This window comes from Triticum aestivum, chromosome 1B (assembly GCF_018294505.1).
Source record: "Triticum aestivum cultivar Chinese Spring chromosome 1B, IWGSC CS RefSeq v2.1, whole genome shotgun sequence".
In the NCBI taxonomy this organism is placed as follows: Eukaryota; Viridiplantae; Streptophyta; class Magnoliopsida; order Poales; family Poaceae; genus Triticum; species Triticum aestivum.
In genome coordinates, this window is record NC_057795.1 from 113,362,348 (window position 1) to 113,379,651 (window position 17,304).

General features: G+C 39.8%; 1 pseudogene; it reads right to left on the reverse strand.

Moving 5' to 3' along the window:
* Positions 1 to 1,490: 1,490 nt before the first annotated feature.
* On the reverse strand, positions 1,491 to 3,941 carry LOC123077587 (protein FAR1-RELATED SEQUENCE 5-like; annotated as a pseudogene).
* Positions 3,942 to 17,304: the final 13,363 nt, after the last annotated feature.

Genomic DNA, 17,304 nt, shown 5'->3' on the forward strand with positions numbered 1-17,304 from the left:
CGGGGGCCGGGGGGGTGCTTGCGCGGCGCGCTGAGCACCACGGGCTCGGCCCCGTGACCATTTGGTCACCGGGGGGGCGCCGGCGACGAGATCCGCGACGGAGGGGAGCTCGGGTGCGGCGTGCTCGCCGGGGCCGAGGCCCGGGCGAGGAGAAGGGAGAGGGAGGCCGGGGAGCACGTTCCCGTGCTCCGTGGCGGGGGAAGGAAGAGGGAGGGCCGGTGCGCGGGGGGGGGGGGGGGCGGCCGGAGCCGACGACGGGGAGGCGGCGACGTTCGGGAGGGGGACGAGGGGAGAGCGGGGGTCGAGGGGAGAGCTCACGAGGGGGGGCACAGGGTCTCGGAAAGCTGCTCGGGGCGGTCGGGGTCGACCGGTGAGGAGGAGGGCGGGGAGGCGGCCGACGGCGACGAGGGGGGCGACGGGATCGGCCGGTGCCGATCCGGATCGGCGCGGGGAGGGAGGAGGAGGGGATCGGGGGGGAATGGGTGCGGCTAGGGTTTCCTGCCGACCGGGGGGGATAAGGGAGTGAGGGGGTTGGGCCGGGCCAGGGGGTGGCCGGCTGGGCCAGGAGGGGGCTTGGCGCAGTTGGGCGAGTGGGGTTTTCTCCCCCTCTCCCATTTTTGTTTTCTTTGTCTTTTCTTATTTTTTTTCTGTTTTATTTTATTTAGTCTATCTAGATACTTTATAAAAATGTGTGCACCCCACCATAATTAACTTTGTAATATTTGACAACCCCCGAACATTTTAGATTTAATTTTTGAAAACTTTTATTGTTTGCCTATGTTTTCAATTGAATTTGAACCGCGTTCGAATCAAAGTGAGTTTAATCACGGTAACCGAGGTGACGTGGCATCATTAGCAGGGATTACTGTAGCTTAATTATCCGGGTGTTACAAAGTGATAGATGAATGTCAGTAAAATTAATTTCTATGAAAAAAGTGTGACAGTTTTATACCATTGATGTGCTTGTAAGTTGTGCTTGTGAAGAATCGGTTGTCTTCTTTTTCTTTTTTGTTTTTCCTTTCGCCAAGCGACCAGTGGGTTGCGGTGACATCGAGATTGTGTTACCAAGCAATTGCTGCATTGAAGCATTTAGGAATGGGTTGTACTGCAATTGTGGTGCACCCATTTGATTTTGCATAAAATCCAAATACCCCTATAAAAAGCGATAGATAAATGTTAGTAGAACTATTTTTTCTATGTGAAACAAGTTGGATCGTTTTATACCGTTGATGCGCTTTGAGATTGTAGTTGTGAAGAATCATCGGTCTTCTTTTCCTGGTTTGTTTTTGCTTTCTCTAAACCCCCAGCGGGTTGTGGTGACATGATAATTGTATTAGCAAGTGTTGGGTGCATGGAAGCATTTAGAAATGGGTTGTACAGTAATTGCGGTGCGGCCATCTGATTTGCCATAAGCTCCAAATGACCCTATAAAAAGTGATGGGTAAATGTGATTAAAATTAAAATTTCTATGTGAAAAAAGTGGGACAGTTTCAGACCAGTGATGTGCTTTGAGGTTGTACTGGTAAAGGATGATATGTCTTCTTTTTCTTCTTTGTTATTGCTTTCTCCAGTCCACCAATGGGTCTTGCTGATCCTCGTGCAGTCTTCTCCTTCTCCTTCATACCTCTTCGCTTGGCAAGCCCCTCGTTGTGTTTTGAAACTCCACTAGAGTCGATAAGCGGACCTGCAACTATAAATTAAAATGTAAGTCTTATACACAACTCTATGCAATTAGTAGTACAATGTATACCTTGCGAAACGGAGGAGTTTCCCAAATCTGGATCAGGATCAGGATCAGTTCTATTTTTCAAGTGTTCCTCCACAGCTTCGGCTAGCTGCTCTGCACATTTAACAACCATATCATATGTTTCATCCGATTCAGAGGCACGAGCAGCTATTTTCACAAACATTCTGCACAACTCCTTGTAGTAGTTTGACATTTTTGCTTTTCGATCCTCATGTAGATTGCGATTGCTTGTTATCTCTAGAACTTTGGCGTCTATTGTCCACCTTTTCATGATATATTGTTCAGGGATATGCTTGATATTATTGATATCAAGTACCTTTAAGCAATGACGGCACATAATTCCAGCAAATTCAAACTTCTTGCAACTACAATTCACCCTTTCTTCATTTGGAGCAAATCTAACAACATGCTCACGTTTTGTGTCATCACGAAGGAATGTGTCATAATTCAGGGTCAGAAGCACTTCCTCCTGAAACATCTTGAATATTGCTGGAGTATATGTAGTTACAACTACATTCCGCCTTCATCTTGGAAGTAGTTTGTGATGCCTTGAAGTCACACTTCACTTCTTCAAATCTTTTATCTGCAACAAGCCGTTCGAAATGCTCGAAAAAAGTAAGCATGTCATATTTAATATTGATGTAATGCTTCAGTTCATTGTTCATGCTTTCACTTCTTTGGGTAGTGCTCATGTGGGCAGAGAATGTATTTCTACCATACACTAGTGCCCATTGCTCCCTTTTCTCGAACAACCTTTGGAGCCATGTATTCTCACGTAGTCCATAGTTATCAAGCATATCATTCCATGCACTTATAAATTCTTCTTCGTCCTCTATGTCATAGATACAGTGCTGGAAATCACTATTGAACTTCTTATATTCTGGAACAACTCCAGCAAGGTGCTTGCAAGCATTTTGATTCATATGCCACACACAAAGTCTGGTGAGGGTGAGGTAGAACTTCACTGATTTCCTTGGCCATTGCTGCATCTTCATCGGTAAGAATTGTTTGTGGATGTTTCCCTGACATAACTTATAGAAAAGTTTGAAGAAGCCAACCAAAACTTTCAGCATTTTCATCATAGAGAAGTGCAACACCAAACATAATAGTTTTCTTGTGATTATTCACCCCAACAATCAAACCAAATGGACGCCCATCATTTAGTTTCCTATATGTGGTGTCAAAACTTATAACATCACCGAAAGTTGCATAGTCTGAGACCATTTTGGAGTCAGCCCAAAATATATTAGTTATCAAATCGTCCTCATCTACTTGAATTGAATAAAAAAACTTGACATCTTCTACTACCTTCTTCTCCATGTATTCTAACACTCCCCCTGTATCACCTTTCGCTGCTTGCAATGTTCTTTTTGAGTACAAACAATTTTTCATGTCTCGAGGGATAAAACCAAGGTTTTCTTGTCCACATGCTTCTTTGGCCATAAGATCAATAGTTGCTTTATTTGAAATGCCTACAGACTTTGCAACCTCTGCAGCTGCTATTTGTGCATCTATCACTTTTCTGTGAGATCTCAAGTATTGGGCCATGGTTCCAGTAGCAAGAATGTGGTTATGTGTCTCCTCAAATTCGTAAAGTTGATAAAATCCATTCCTAAGACTTATTTTCATATGTGCATTACATCCACATCGTGATTCAGGCCTACTATAACTGAATGTATCTTCTCTCTTATCTTCAGCACGAGTTCCAAATAGTTTAAATTATTGTCTTAGTGCATCTAAAAATTATTATACTCCAAACAAATTACAAGTAGTCCATACCTTGACGAGAACAGAAAAATGTTCTCTGTTGTATTGTATTGGAGTTCTTTACTTTATGCTTACTGCCTCTCCGGACGCTAAAACCCATAATTTCAGCATACTTGTTATAAAAGGAATAAGCCTCTTCATCAGATAAAAATTCATTCCAATCTTTGGTACCCTTTCATTAATATGATCGTTCGCATTGCTAGCTGCGGTTTCTTGCACATCCTATATCAATCAATATACATTTTAGTTAATACACAAATGTTTAACAACCATGTTTATTTGCCATCAGGGAAAAGGAGGATATGAAGACAAAAAATCACTAGGAAGATGAAAAGGAGGATACGAAGAATACAAGTAAGAATCTCACTGTTGGTGGTTCTGATCCATTATCATCATGGTTCCCATGACCACCCCCTGGAGAAGCCATCAGGGAAGGACAAGAAGATCCTTCGCTTCAATCTCTAGGCCGCTCCAGACTCAGAGACGTTGCATCTGCTTATGTTGTTGATTGATGAATGATAAAGATGATAGATCCTTCGGATCGGAGTAGGCTAGATCATCTGGTGAACCTACCTTCTCCAGGTGCTGACGAGCTCGATCCAGCACCGGCCATGGAGATGGAGGAGTGTGGGTGAGGTGGTGGCGGCGGAGCTTCCCGTCGGCCTAGCGCAAAACCCTAGATCAGATTGGTGTGTTGGTGGTGTTGTGGTGCATGGTCAACCTCATGATGCGTGCCCCGGCACCCCACCTCTTTATATTGCGCTGGCGACAGGGGCCCACCAACCATGGTATGGTTGGGCGCCCCCGATCAGGGCGTGAGTCAGGGGCCCGATTGAGCCGTTGGGCTCGATCGGGAGGAGATCAACCTAACATTCTCCCCCTTGATATCAACTTTACTTTTAACCTTATACTTTCTATTTTATTTGTTTCATCGCATATTGGTACATAGAGCATGTTTCATCGTCACAGCTCAATTGCCGATAGAATCATTCAGCTACAACATACGTTTTGTTCAGAAACAAATTCTGTTCCTTTTGGGCCTATTCAGGAATCATAAGGCTTTCCCTTAAACCCATGCCGGCTAAGTGTTCCTTGAACACATTGGGTGGTAAGCCTTTGGTTAGCGGATCCGCAAGCATTTCTTTTGTCTTTATATGCTCGAGACTTATAGTTTGATCCTGGATTTTATCTTTCACAACATAATACTTTATCTCTATTGTTTTGGCAGCATTACTCGACTTGTTGTTGTGAGTGTAAAATACCGCGGGCTGATTGTCGCAGTACATATTTAGTGGTTTGTGAATACAATCTACCACTTTCAAGTCGGGTACAAATTTCTTTAGCCATATCGCCTGCCCCGTGGCTTCGAAGCATGCTATGAATTCTGCATACATCGTGGATGATGCAACTATCGACTGTTTGGAGCTTTTCCACGAAATAGCTCCCCCAGCGAGGGTGAATACGTATCCTGACGTGGATTTTCTATCATCTTTGTCCCCTGCAAAATCTGCGTCTGAATACCCTTTTATCTCTAGGGAATCAGATCTCTTGTATGTTAGCATGTAGTCCTTCGTGCCTTGCGCATAACGCAATACTTTCTTTACCATCTTCCAGTACTCTATGCCTGGATTATCTTGATATCTACCAAGTACCCCGGTGATAAAGGCTAACTCAGGGCAAGTGCACACTTGTGCATACTGCAAGCTGCCAACGCCGAAGCATATGGTACTCCTTTTATTTGATCGATCTCATACTGGTTCTTGGGACATTGAAATTTCCCAAAACTATCGCCCTTAACTATAGGAGCAGGTGTGGCTTTACTCACATGCATATTATACTTTTTAAGAACCTTTTCTAAATATGCTTTCTGCGATAGTCCTAAGACTACATTGTTTCTATCTCGGTGAATTTCTATGCCCAAATCATATGATGCTTCACCAAGATCTGTTATGTCAAAATTCGAGGATAAGAACTTCTTTGTTTCTTGTAGTAGACTAACATCACTGCTAGCAAGCAGAATGTCATCCACATACAAGATTAGGAAAATATATTTCCCATTTTTAAACTTTGCATAAATGCAGTTATCCTCAATATTTTCTTTAAATCCAAAACTTTTAATCATTTGATTAAACTTTAAATATCACTGCCTAGAGGCTTGCTTTAATCCATAAATGGATTTCTTTAGGCGGCATCCCATATTTTCCTTGACTTTCATGATAAAACCCTTGGGTTATTTCATGTAGACATTTTCTTTTAAATCTCCGTTGAGAAATGCCGTCTTTACATCCATTTGATGTAACTCTAAATCAAAATGAGCAACTAATGCCATTATGATTCTGAAGGAATCCTTACATGAGACCGGAGAAAATGTCTCTTTGTAATCTATCCCTTCTCTTTGTGTAAATCCTTTTGTCACGAGTCATGCTTTATATTTTTCTACATTCCCTTTAGAGTCATACTTAATTTTGTAGACCCATTTGCAGCCTATTGTTTTGGCTCCTTTAGGAATTTCCTCTAAGTCCCAAACATCTTTGGAACTCATTGATTTCATCTCGTCTTCCATTGCCTTCATCCACATCGATGAATGAGGGCTTCTCATGGCTTCTTCATATGAGGTGGGATCTTTTTCCATATGAACCATTTCTATGTTATAAACTTTAAAGTCAGTAGAAATAGCTGACTTTCTTGGTCTTGTAGACCTTCTAAGGGCCTCAGTTTCTGGCACATTCTGTGCCTCAACTTCTGGCACTTCTTCTAAAATTTGCTGCTGCACCTCACTTTCATGCTCAACAACGGGTTCAGTCGGCTCCTGACGGACAGGTTCTGGGTCTGTCCCCATAGTTGTCATGGGTGGAGTTGCAACTGGTAGTGAGAAAAATGGCTCCTGAATCATCGGATTAGGTGCATGCACCCTCTTCTCCTCAAGATCAATTTTCTGAGCTACCAAGCTCCCCCTCATCATTTCGTCCTCTAAGAAGACTGCATGTCTCGTTTCTACAAACTTTGTATATTTGTCTAGGCAGTAGAAACGGAAACCCTTTGATCTGTCTGGATAGCCAATGAAGTGGCAACTCACTGTTTTGGGATCTAGATTTGCAATGTTTGGATTAAACATTTTGGCCTCAGCAGGGCACCCCCACACCCTGAAGTGTTGTAGAGAATGCACCCTTCCTGTTCATAGATTGTATGGTGTTTTGGGCACCGACTTGCTTGGTACTCTATTGAGAATGTGAATGGCGGTTTTAAGCGCCTCCATCCATAATCCCAATGGCAAGTTGGAATAACTCATCATACTACGCACCATATCCATAAGTGTATGGTTGCGCCTTTCAGCTACTCCATTTTGCTGAGGCTCGCTCGGCATTGAATACTGGGCTACTATGCCAGTATCCTGCAAGAACTTTGCAAAAGGTCCAGGGACTTGGCCATATGGAGTGTGCCGACCATAGTACTCTCCCCCACGGTCGGACCTGACTATCTTTATTCTTTTATCATGTTGATTTTCAACTTCAGCTTTGAATATTTTAAATTTATCCAACGCTTCAGATCTTTCTTTGATTGGATAAATATATCCATAGCGAGAGTAATCATCTGTGAATGTTATGAACGAGTCATATCCATCCACACTTTTCACCGAAAATGGTGCACAAATGTCAGTGTGGATGATTTCTAGTGTGCATGTGCTATGGGTTGCACCTTTTTTGATTTGTTTTACGTACTTTCCTTTAACGCAATCTATGCATTGTTCTAAGTCTGAAAATTCTAACGGAGGAAGAATTTCACTTTTGACTAATCTTTCTATTCTCCCCTTCGAAATATGGCCCAAGCAACAGTGCCATAATTTCGATGAGTCGAATGTTCTTTTTCTTTTATTTTGTTCTTTATTCAATGCGGAAACATTTTCTTTCACATTGCAAACAGAATAAACTTTTTCACGAAGTGATAACAAATAAAGCTCATCATGTAGTAAAGCATCACCCACATAAGCATTGTTATACCAAATGGCACACTTGCCATGTCCAAAATAACATTCATAATTATCTTTGTCCAAACAAGAAACACTAACTAAGTTTCTATGACATGATGTAACAAATAAAACATCTCTAAGTAGAAGATTGAATCCGTCAGCTAACTCCAAGGAGATGTCACCGACAGCTTCAACTTCTGCTTCAACTCCGTTTGCCACTTCAATGCGTCTTTCGCTTCTTAGCGTAGTTCGCGTCGAATGGAATCCCTGTAAAGAATTTGCAACATGAACAGTTGCTCCTGAATCAATCCACCAAGTGGATTGTGAAAACTGTGTATACAAGGATTCATTTACAAATGAAACTATATTGTTACCTCTTTTTGCCATGACTGACTGCACCCAAGCAGTGCAGTCTTTCTTGTAATGCCCTTTCTGCTTGCAGTGGAGACAAGTGTCTTTGTCCACTAAGAAAGACTATTGCTGATGCTGATGCTGATAGGGGACTTCTCCATGCTTTGAAGGAGAACTTTTGTTGTTTTGACTGTAGTTCTTTTTCTTGTAATCCTTCACATAGTTGAGTGAACCACCATGTGCGGCTTTGAGTCTGTCCTCTTCTTGGACACACATTGCTATTGTCTTTTCAATGTCCCATGTTCTAGGGGTCATATTATAGTTTACAACAAAAGTTTCAAACTCCTTTGGTAGTGAAGCCATGACCAGGTGGACCGGGACCTTTGGTTTGATCTCCAGATCCTCATCCATGGGCTTTAGCTTTGCTGCCATATTGCTCATCCTCAGGATGTGCTCTCTTATTCCATGACTACCACCCGTGTAGCGCTGTGTCACCAGTTGCTCTAACACTTGGGTTGCATATATCTTTGAAGAGCCAGTGAACTGGCTCTTTATCTTTGTAAGCAACTCCCCTACGGAAGTGCACTCTGCAATGGAGCCCACAATGATGCTCTCGATTGTATTCTTTATAAAAGTTATGCACTTTTTGTTTGCATTGACCCATTTTTGGTTATCTATAAGGTAGGACTGCTCCAAAGGAGCATAGTCCCCCTTCTTTTTCGCCCATGCAACATCATCATCAGTAGCCTCTCTTACTGGCTCTATGGGTCTGACCGGCTGTGGTTTCTCCACAACCCAGTCAAGATCAGCACAAACAAATGCTAGTTCAACTTTCTTCCTCCACTCAGTGTGGTTGTCACCTCTGAGTGTCGGAACTTCTTTTAGACAACTCATCAAGTGAAAGCCTCCTGAAATCACAATTTAAGTGACATCAGTATAACAATCATATGCAATAATCTAACATTGGTCAAATTAAACATACAATTGTCTATGCAATTAAATCTATATTACCGTTGGGCAAAATATTAGAAATAAATGCACCTTTAAATTTCAATAATGAAACATGATCATGTTATTAATAATGTTGGTCATAAAAAATAACATAATCATATCATTTCAATAATTAATTTAACATGCTCTTAAAAACATAATTCTATCTAAACTTTTATTTTCTTTTAAAGAGCACTAATAATTATTTACGCAGCGGAAAAACGTGAATAAAAAATTCACGAACTTTTTACTTTTTACAGAAACTTTTATTTGATTAAATAAAAATTCATGAACTTTATTATTTCTTTATAAAATTCATGAACTTTTCTGTTTCTGAAAATTTTCAATTTTCGTTTTCAGAAACTTTTCCAGTTTACTATTCTATTGTCTGAACAAATTTTCATTGGAGTGTTTTGAATAGATAATCGTACTATAATTTGCCAAAAAAAACAGGACAAAATTCGTGAAACTCTGCTCTGTAAAGAATAACAGAGAAAACATTCAAAACGGCGTGCGGCTGCGGCCTAAGGCCTAGCGCGCGGTGTCTACTACACAACCTTCTTCTTGTAGACGTTATTGGGCCTGCAAGTGCACAGGTTTGTAGGACAGTAGCAAATTTCCCTCAAGTGGATGACCTAAGGTTTATCAATCCGTAGGAGGCATAGGATGAAGATGGTCTCTCTCAAACAACCCTGCAACAAAATAACAAAGAGTCTCTTGTGTCCCCAACACCCCTAATACAATGGTAATTTGTATAGGTGCACTAGTTCGGCGAAGAGATGGTGATACAAGTGCAAAATAGATAGTAGATAAAGGTTTTTGTAATCTGAAATAATAAAAACAGCAAGGTAACAAGTGGTAAAAAAAGTGAGTGTAAATGATATTGCAATGATAGGAAACAAGGCCTAGGGTTCATACTTTCACTAGTGCAAGTTCTCTCAACAATAATAACATAGATAAATCATATAACAATCCCTCAACATACAACAAAGAGTCACTCCAAAGACACTAATAGCGGAGAACAAACAAAGAGATTATGGTAGGGTACGAAACCACCTCAAAGTTATTCTTTCGGATCAATCTATTCAAGAGTTCGTACTAGAATAACACCTTAAGACACAAATCAACCAAAACCCTAATGTCACCTAGATACTCCATTGTCACCTCAAGTATACATGGGCATGATTATACGATATGCATCACACAATCTCAGATTCATCTATTCAACCAACACAAAGTAATTCAAAGAGTGTCCCGAAGTTTCTACTGAAGAGTCAAGAACGTGTGCCAACCCCTATGCATAGGTTCATGGGCGGAACCCGCAAGTTGGTCACCAAAACATACATCAAGAGGCACATGATATCCCATTGTCACCACAGATAAGCACGGCAAGACATACATCAAGTGTTCTCATAAAAGACTCAATTCGATAAGATAACTTCAAAGGGGAAACTCAATTCATCACAAGAGAGTAGAGGGGGAGAAACATCATAAGATCCAACTACAATAGCAAAGCTCGGGATACATCAAGATCATGCCATAGAGGGAACACGAGAGAAAACACGAGAGAGGGAGAGATCAAACACATAGCTACTGGTACATACCCTCAGCCTCGAGGGTGAACTACTCCCTCCTCGTCATGGAGAGCGCCGGGATGATGAAGATGGCCACCAGTGATGGATCCCCCTCCGGCAGGGTGCCGGGAAGGGCTCCCGAGAGGTTTTTGGTGGCTACAGAGGCTTGCGGCGGCGGAACTCCCGATCTATCTTGATATTCAATGATTTTAGGGTACGTAGGCTTATATAGGCGAAAGAAGTCGGTCGGGGGGTGCTCGAGGGGCCCACGAGACAGGGGGGCGCGCCCAGTAGGGGGGCACGCCCTCCTATCTCGTGGCCTCCTCGAGGATCTTCTGACGTGAACTCCAAGTCTCCTGGGTGATATTCTTCCCAAAAATAACACTATCGAAGGTTTCATTCCGTTTGGACTCCGTTTGATATTCCTTTTCTTCGAAATACTGAAACATGCAATAAAACAGCAATATGGGCTGGGCCTCCGGTCAATAGGTTAGTCCCGAAAGTAACATAAAAGTGTATAATAAAGTCCATAATCATTCAAAACAGATAATATAATAGCATGGAACAATAAAAAATTATAGATACGTTGGAGACATATCAAGCATCCCCAAGCTTAATTCTTGCTCGTCCTCGAGTAGGTAAATGATAAAAGCAGAATTTTTTATGTGGAATGCTACCTAGCATGATTTTCAAAGTAATTTCTCTTTATTGTGGCATGAATGTTCAGATCCAAATGATTCAAGATAAAAGCTTATAAAACATAAAAATAATAATGCTTCAAAGCATACTAACAAATAATCATGTCCTATCAAAATAGCATAGCCAAAGAAATCTTATCCCTACAAAATCATATAGTTAGGCCATGTGCATTTTCATTACACAAAATACTCCCATCATGCACAACCCCGATGATGAGCCGAGCAATTGTTTCATACTTTTTAACATGCTTCGGCTTTTTCAACTCTTACGCAATACATGAGCGTAAGCCATGGACATAGCACTATGGTGGTATATGGTGGTGGTTGTGAGGACAAAAAGAGGGAGAAGATAGTCTCACATCAACTAGGCATATCAACGGGCTATGGTGATGCCCATCAATAGATATCAATGTGAGTGAGTAGGAATTGCCATGCAACGGATGCACTAGAGCTATAAATATATGAAAGCTCAACAAAAAGAAACTAAGTGGGTGTGCATCCAACTTGCTTGCTCACAAAGACCTAGGGCATTTTGAGGAAGCCCATCATTGGAATATACAAGCCAAGTTCTATAATGAAAAATTCCTACTAGTATATGAAAGTGACAACATATGAGACTCTCTATCATGAAGATCATGGTGCTAATTTGAAGCACAAGTGTGGAAAAAGAGATAGTAGCATTGTCCCTTCTCTCGTTTTCTCTTTTTTTTTCTTTTTTTTTTGATGGGCTTCTTTGGCCTCTTTTATTTTTATAAAGTCCGAAGTCTCATCCCGACTTGTGGGGAAATCATAGTCTTCATCATTCTTTCCTCACTGGGACAATGCTATAATAATGAAGATCATCACACTTCTATGGATTTACAACTCGAGAATTACAACTCAAAGCTAGGACAAAATATGACTCTATATGAATGTCTTCGGCGGTGTACCGGGATATGCAATGAATCAAGAGCGACATGTATGAAAATTATGAAGGTGGCCTTGCCACAAATACGATGTCAACTACATGATCATGCAAATAGCAATATGACAATGATGATACGTGTCATAATAAACGGAATGATGGAAAGTTGCATGGCAATATATCTCGGAATGGCTATGGAAATGACATAATAGGTAGGTATGGTGGCTGTTTTGAGGAAGGTAAATAATGGGTTCAATACCGGCGAAAGTTGCGCGGTAATAAGAGAGGCTAGCAAAGTGGAAGGATGAGTGTGCGTATATCCATGGACTCACATTAGTCATAAAGAACTCATATACTTATTGCAAAAGTCTACTTAGCCCTCGAAGCAAAGTACTACTACGCATGCCCCAAGAGGGATAGATTGGTAGGAAAAGACCATCGCTCGTCCCCGACTGCCACTCATAAGGAAGACAATCAAAAGAGCACCTCATGCAACAAATTTGTCACACAACTTTTTCCATACGTGCATGCTACGGGACTTGCCAACTTCAACAAAAGTATTTCTCAATTTCATAATTATCCACTAGCATGACCCTAACATTACTACCTTTATATCTCAAAACAATTATCAAGCAACAAATTGATCATAGCATCCAATTTACTTCCTATGATAGTTTTCATTTAAATTACCATGCTGTTTAAGACTCTCAAAATAATATAAGTGAAGCACTAGAGACTAGCAATTTCTTCAAAATATAACCACCGCCATGCTCTAAAAGATATAAGTGAAGTACTAGAGCAAACGACAAACTACTCCGAAAGATATAAGTGAAGATCAAAGAGTAGCTAAATAATTATGCAACTATGCAAAGACTCTCTCTCATTAAGGAATTTCAGATCTTGGTATCTTATTCAATACGCAAGCAAAGCAAAATAAAAGACATTGCAAGGATAGCACAACTCATGTGAAGAAGCAAAAACTTAGGCTCAACCGATACTAACCGATGATTGTTGAAGAAGAAAGGTGGGATGCCTACCGGGGCATCCCCAAGCTTAGATGCTTGAGAATTTTTGAAATATTATCTTGGGGTGCCTTGGGCATCCCCAAGCTTGAACTTTTGTGTCTCCTTAATTGCTCTCATATCATGGCTTCTCTTTTTATCAAAAGCTTCATTCACAACAAACTCAACAAGAATTCATGAGATAGATTAGTATAAACCAATGCAAAACCATATCATCTTCTACTGTAACAAATCACTAAAATTATTATTCAAAATTTAATACTAAATGTCTATGCATATTTAATACTCCTATCCTCAAATAGAATCATTAAACAAGCAAACATATGCAAACAATGCAAACATAACAGCAATCTACCAAAACAGTATAGTCTGTAAAGAATGCAAGAGTATCAATACTTACCTGACTCCAAAAATTATGAACTAAAATTCTCACTGTAATGAATTTATCAGAGCTCAATATGAAAAAATATTCAATGTTATACCATTCTCTGACTTTTCTAGGGAATTTTTGCAACATCGGTATACTTTCTGTTTTCAAACAGCAACATGTATACTAGCAAAATAAGCATGGCAAAGGATATCCTTGACTTTTTTTATTGAAACTAAAGAAGCAAAAGATTATTCTAACTAACAGCAAGCAAATACTAACAAGATAAAATGACGCTGCAAGCAAAACACATATCATGTGGCGAATAAAAATATAGCTCCAAGTAAAGTTACCGATGAACGAAGACAAAAGAGGGGATGCCATCCGGGGCATCCCCAAACTTAGGCTCTTGGTTGTCCTTGAATATTACCCTGGGGTGCCTTGGGTATCCCCAATCTTAGGCTCTTTCCACTCCTTATTCCATAGTCCATCGAATCTTTACCGAAAACTTGAAAACTTCAACCACACAAAACTCGTAAGCTCCGTTAGTATAAGAAAATAAAACCACCACTTAGGTATTGTAATGAACTCTTTCTAAATTCATATTGGTGTAAAACCTACTGTATTCTAACTTCTCTATGGTTCATACCACTTAATACTAGCCATGGATACATCAAAATAAGCAAACAATACAACGAAAACAGAATCTGTCAAAAACAGAACAGTCTGTAGTAATCTGTATCAAACATATACCTCTGGAACCCCAAAAATTATGAAATAAATTGCTGGACCTGAGTAATTTGTCTATTAATCATCTTAAAAAATAATCAACCTAAAAGCACTCTCCAGTAAAAAATGGCAGCTATTCTCGTGAGCGCAAAAGTTTCTGTTTTCTACAGCAAGATCACATAAACTTCACCCCAAGTCTTCCCAAAGGTCCTACTTGGCACTTTATTGAAACAAAAGCTATAAAACATGATTACTACAGTAGCACAATCATTTGTACACACAAAAATAGTAAGGGTAAATATTGGGTTGTCTCCCAACAAGCGCTTTTCTTTAATGCCTTTTTAGCTAGGCATGATGATGGCAATGATGCTCACATAAAAGATAAGAATTGAAACATAACGGGAGCATCATGAAGCATATGACTAGCACATTTAAGCCTAACCCAGTTCCTATGCATAGGGATTTTGTGAGCAAACAACTTATGGGAACAATAATCAACTAGCAAAGGTGGAAGGTAAAACAAGCATAGCTTCAAAACTTTAAGCACATAGAGAGGAAACTTGATATTATTGCAATTCCTACAAGCGTAAGTTCCTCCCTCATAATAATTTTCAGTAGCATCATGAATGAATTCAACTATATAACCAGCACCTAAAGCATTATTTTCATGATCTACAAGCATAGAAAATTTACTACTCTCCACACAAGCAAAATTCTTCTCATTCGGAATAGTGAGAGTATCATAAGAGACTTGAACACTAAAAATTGTTTCCACATTAAAAGAGTAACGTTCAGAAAAAGGGTAATCATAATCATGACAAGTTTTGTAAATATAATCATCACTACTTTTTATACCATAAGTTTCATCACAATAATCATCATAAGTAGCAACTTCGTTCTCATCATAATCGATTGAAACCTCTCCCAAGACAGTGGAATCACTAAATAAAGTTGACACTATTCCAAATCCACTTTCATTTTCATCACAAATAGATTCAACATCCTCCAAAACAGTGGGATCACTACTTCCTAAAGTTGACACTCTTCCGAACCCACTTTCATCAATATAATCATCATAGGTAGTAGGCATGCTATCATCATAACAACTTTGCATATCAAAACTTAGGATGCTAAAAATATCATCTTCATTAAACGTAGCATCTCCAAGCTTGGGACAAACATTAATTTCAGCAAATATATTCTCAAATATTTCATACTCATCAAACATAGCTTCCCCGAGCTTGGGCCCTTACATATCATAAGCATAATCACTCTCATCATTAAAAATATGGATAGCACCAATAGTAAAGCAAATATCATCATCACAATGAGTAGTAGGAGCAACATCATTTGGGAGGGATACCTTTTTACCTTTGCTGCCCCTTCTCTTCCTTTTCTTCTTCTCATTATGTGTGGGTTCAACCTTCTTTATTGATGGGATTGGTTGAGTAGAAAGCTCCTCCTCGTTACCTGAATCATCATAATAAATAATAGGAGGAGGTTGGGAAGTCTCTTCCCTTTCATTAGTATTCTCTTCATCTTCTATTTGCTTTCTTTTCTTTAGGGAATTGGCAATATAAGGATTTTCAATGCAATTCACTGCACAAAACATATAAATCTTTTCTAGATCAATATCAAGGAAATGCCTAAGATTAAATTCTGGAATAGGCTTAGTTAAACGTTTCAACTCTTCACAACCCAAAAGCAATCTAAGTTCATTGTAATGAGAAGGGAAGATCAAATTATCACAATTTTTGGACACGATCCGATCATGAAACAATTTGCATTGGAGGTGTAAATGATCTTGTTTATTACAAAATTCACAACGGGAAAGATATCTTAAATTCTTCGCACTCTTATCTATCCTTTCTTGCAACCTCTTAGTTCCTAAATACTTATGCTTCTTGCAATATACATCTTCTCTATTTGGTGTGTTCATGCAAACATGCACTCCACAAAAGTTGACATGCTCATAAGATATATTTTCATCATGACTAGAGCAATCATCATTAGTACTATGGATATTCAAGGAGTTTATACTAACAACATTGAAATCATGCTCATCATTCAAAGATTTAGTACCAAGCATTTTAAAGCATTCTTCTTCTAGCACTTGAGCACAATTTTCCTTTCCATCAAACTCACGAAAGATATTAAAAAGACGAAGTGTATGAAACAAACTTAACTCCATTTTTTTGTAGTTTTCTTTTATAAACTAAACTAGTGATAAAACAAGAAACTAAAAGACTCGATTGCAAGATCTAAAGATATACCTTCAAGCGCTAACCTCCCCGGCAACGGCGCCAGAAAAGAGCTTGATGTCTACTACACAACCTTCTTCTTGTAGACGTTGTTGGGCTTGCAAATGCACGGGTTTGTAGGACAGTAGCAAATTCCCCTCAAGTGGATGACCTAAGGTTTATCAATCCGTAGGAGGCGTAGGATGAAGATGGTCTCTCTCAAACAACCCTGCAACCAAATAACAAAGAGTCTCTTGTGTCCCCAACACACCCAATACAATGGTAATTTGTATAGGTGCACTAGTTCGGCGAAGAGATGGTGATACAAGTGCAAAATAGATAGTAAATAAAGGTTTTTGTAATCTGAAATAATAAAAATAGCAAGGTAACAAGTGGTAAAAAAGTGAGTGTAAACGGTATTGCAATGATAGGAAACAAGGCCTAGGGTTCATACTTTCACTAGTGCAAGTTCTCTCAACAATAATAACATAGATAGATCATATAACAATCCCTCAACATGCAACAAAGAGTCACTCCAAAGACACTAATAGCGGAGAACAAACGAAGAGATTATGGTAGGGTACGAAACCACCTCAAAGTTATTCTTTCGGATCAATCTATTCAAGAGTTCGTACTAGAATAACACCTTAAGACACAAATCAACCAAAACCCTAATGTCACCTAGATACTCCATTGTCACCTCAAGTATCCGTGGGCATAATTATACGATATGCATCACACAATCTCAGATTCATCTATTCAACCAACACAAAGTACTTCAAAGAGTGCCCCAAAGTTTCTACTGGAGAGTCAAGAACGTGTGCCAACCCCTATGCATAGGTTCATGGGCGGAACCCGCAAGTTGGTCACCAAAACATACATCAAGAGGCACATGATATCCCATTATCACCACAGATAAGCACGGCAAGACATACATCAAGTGTTCTC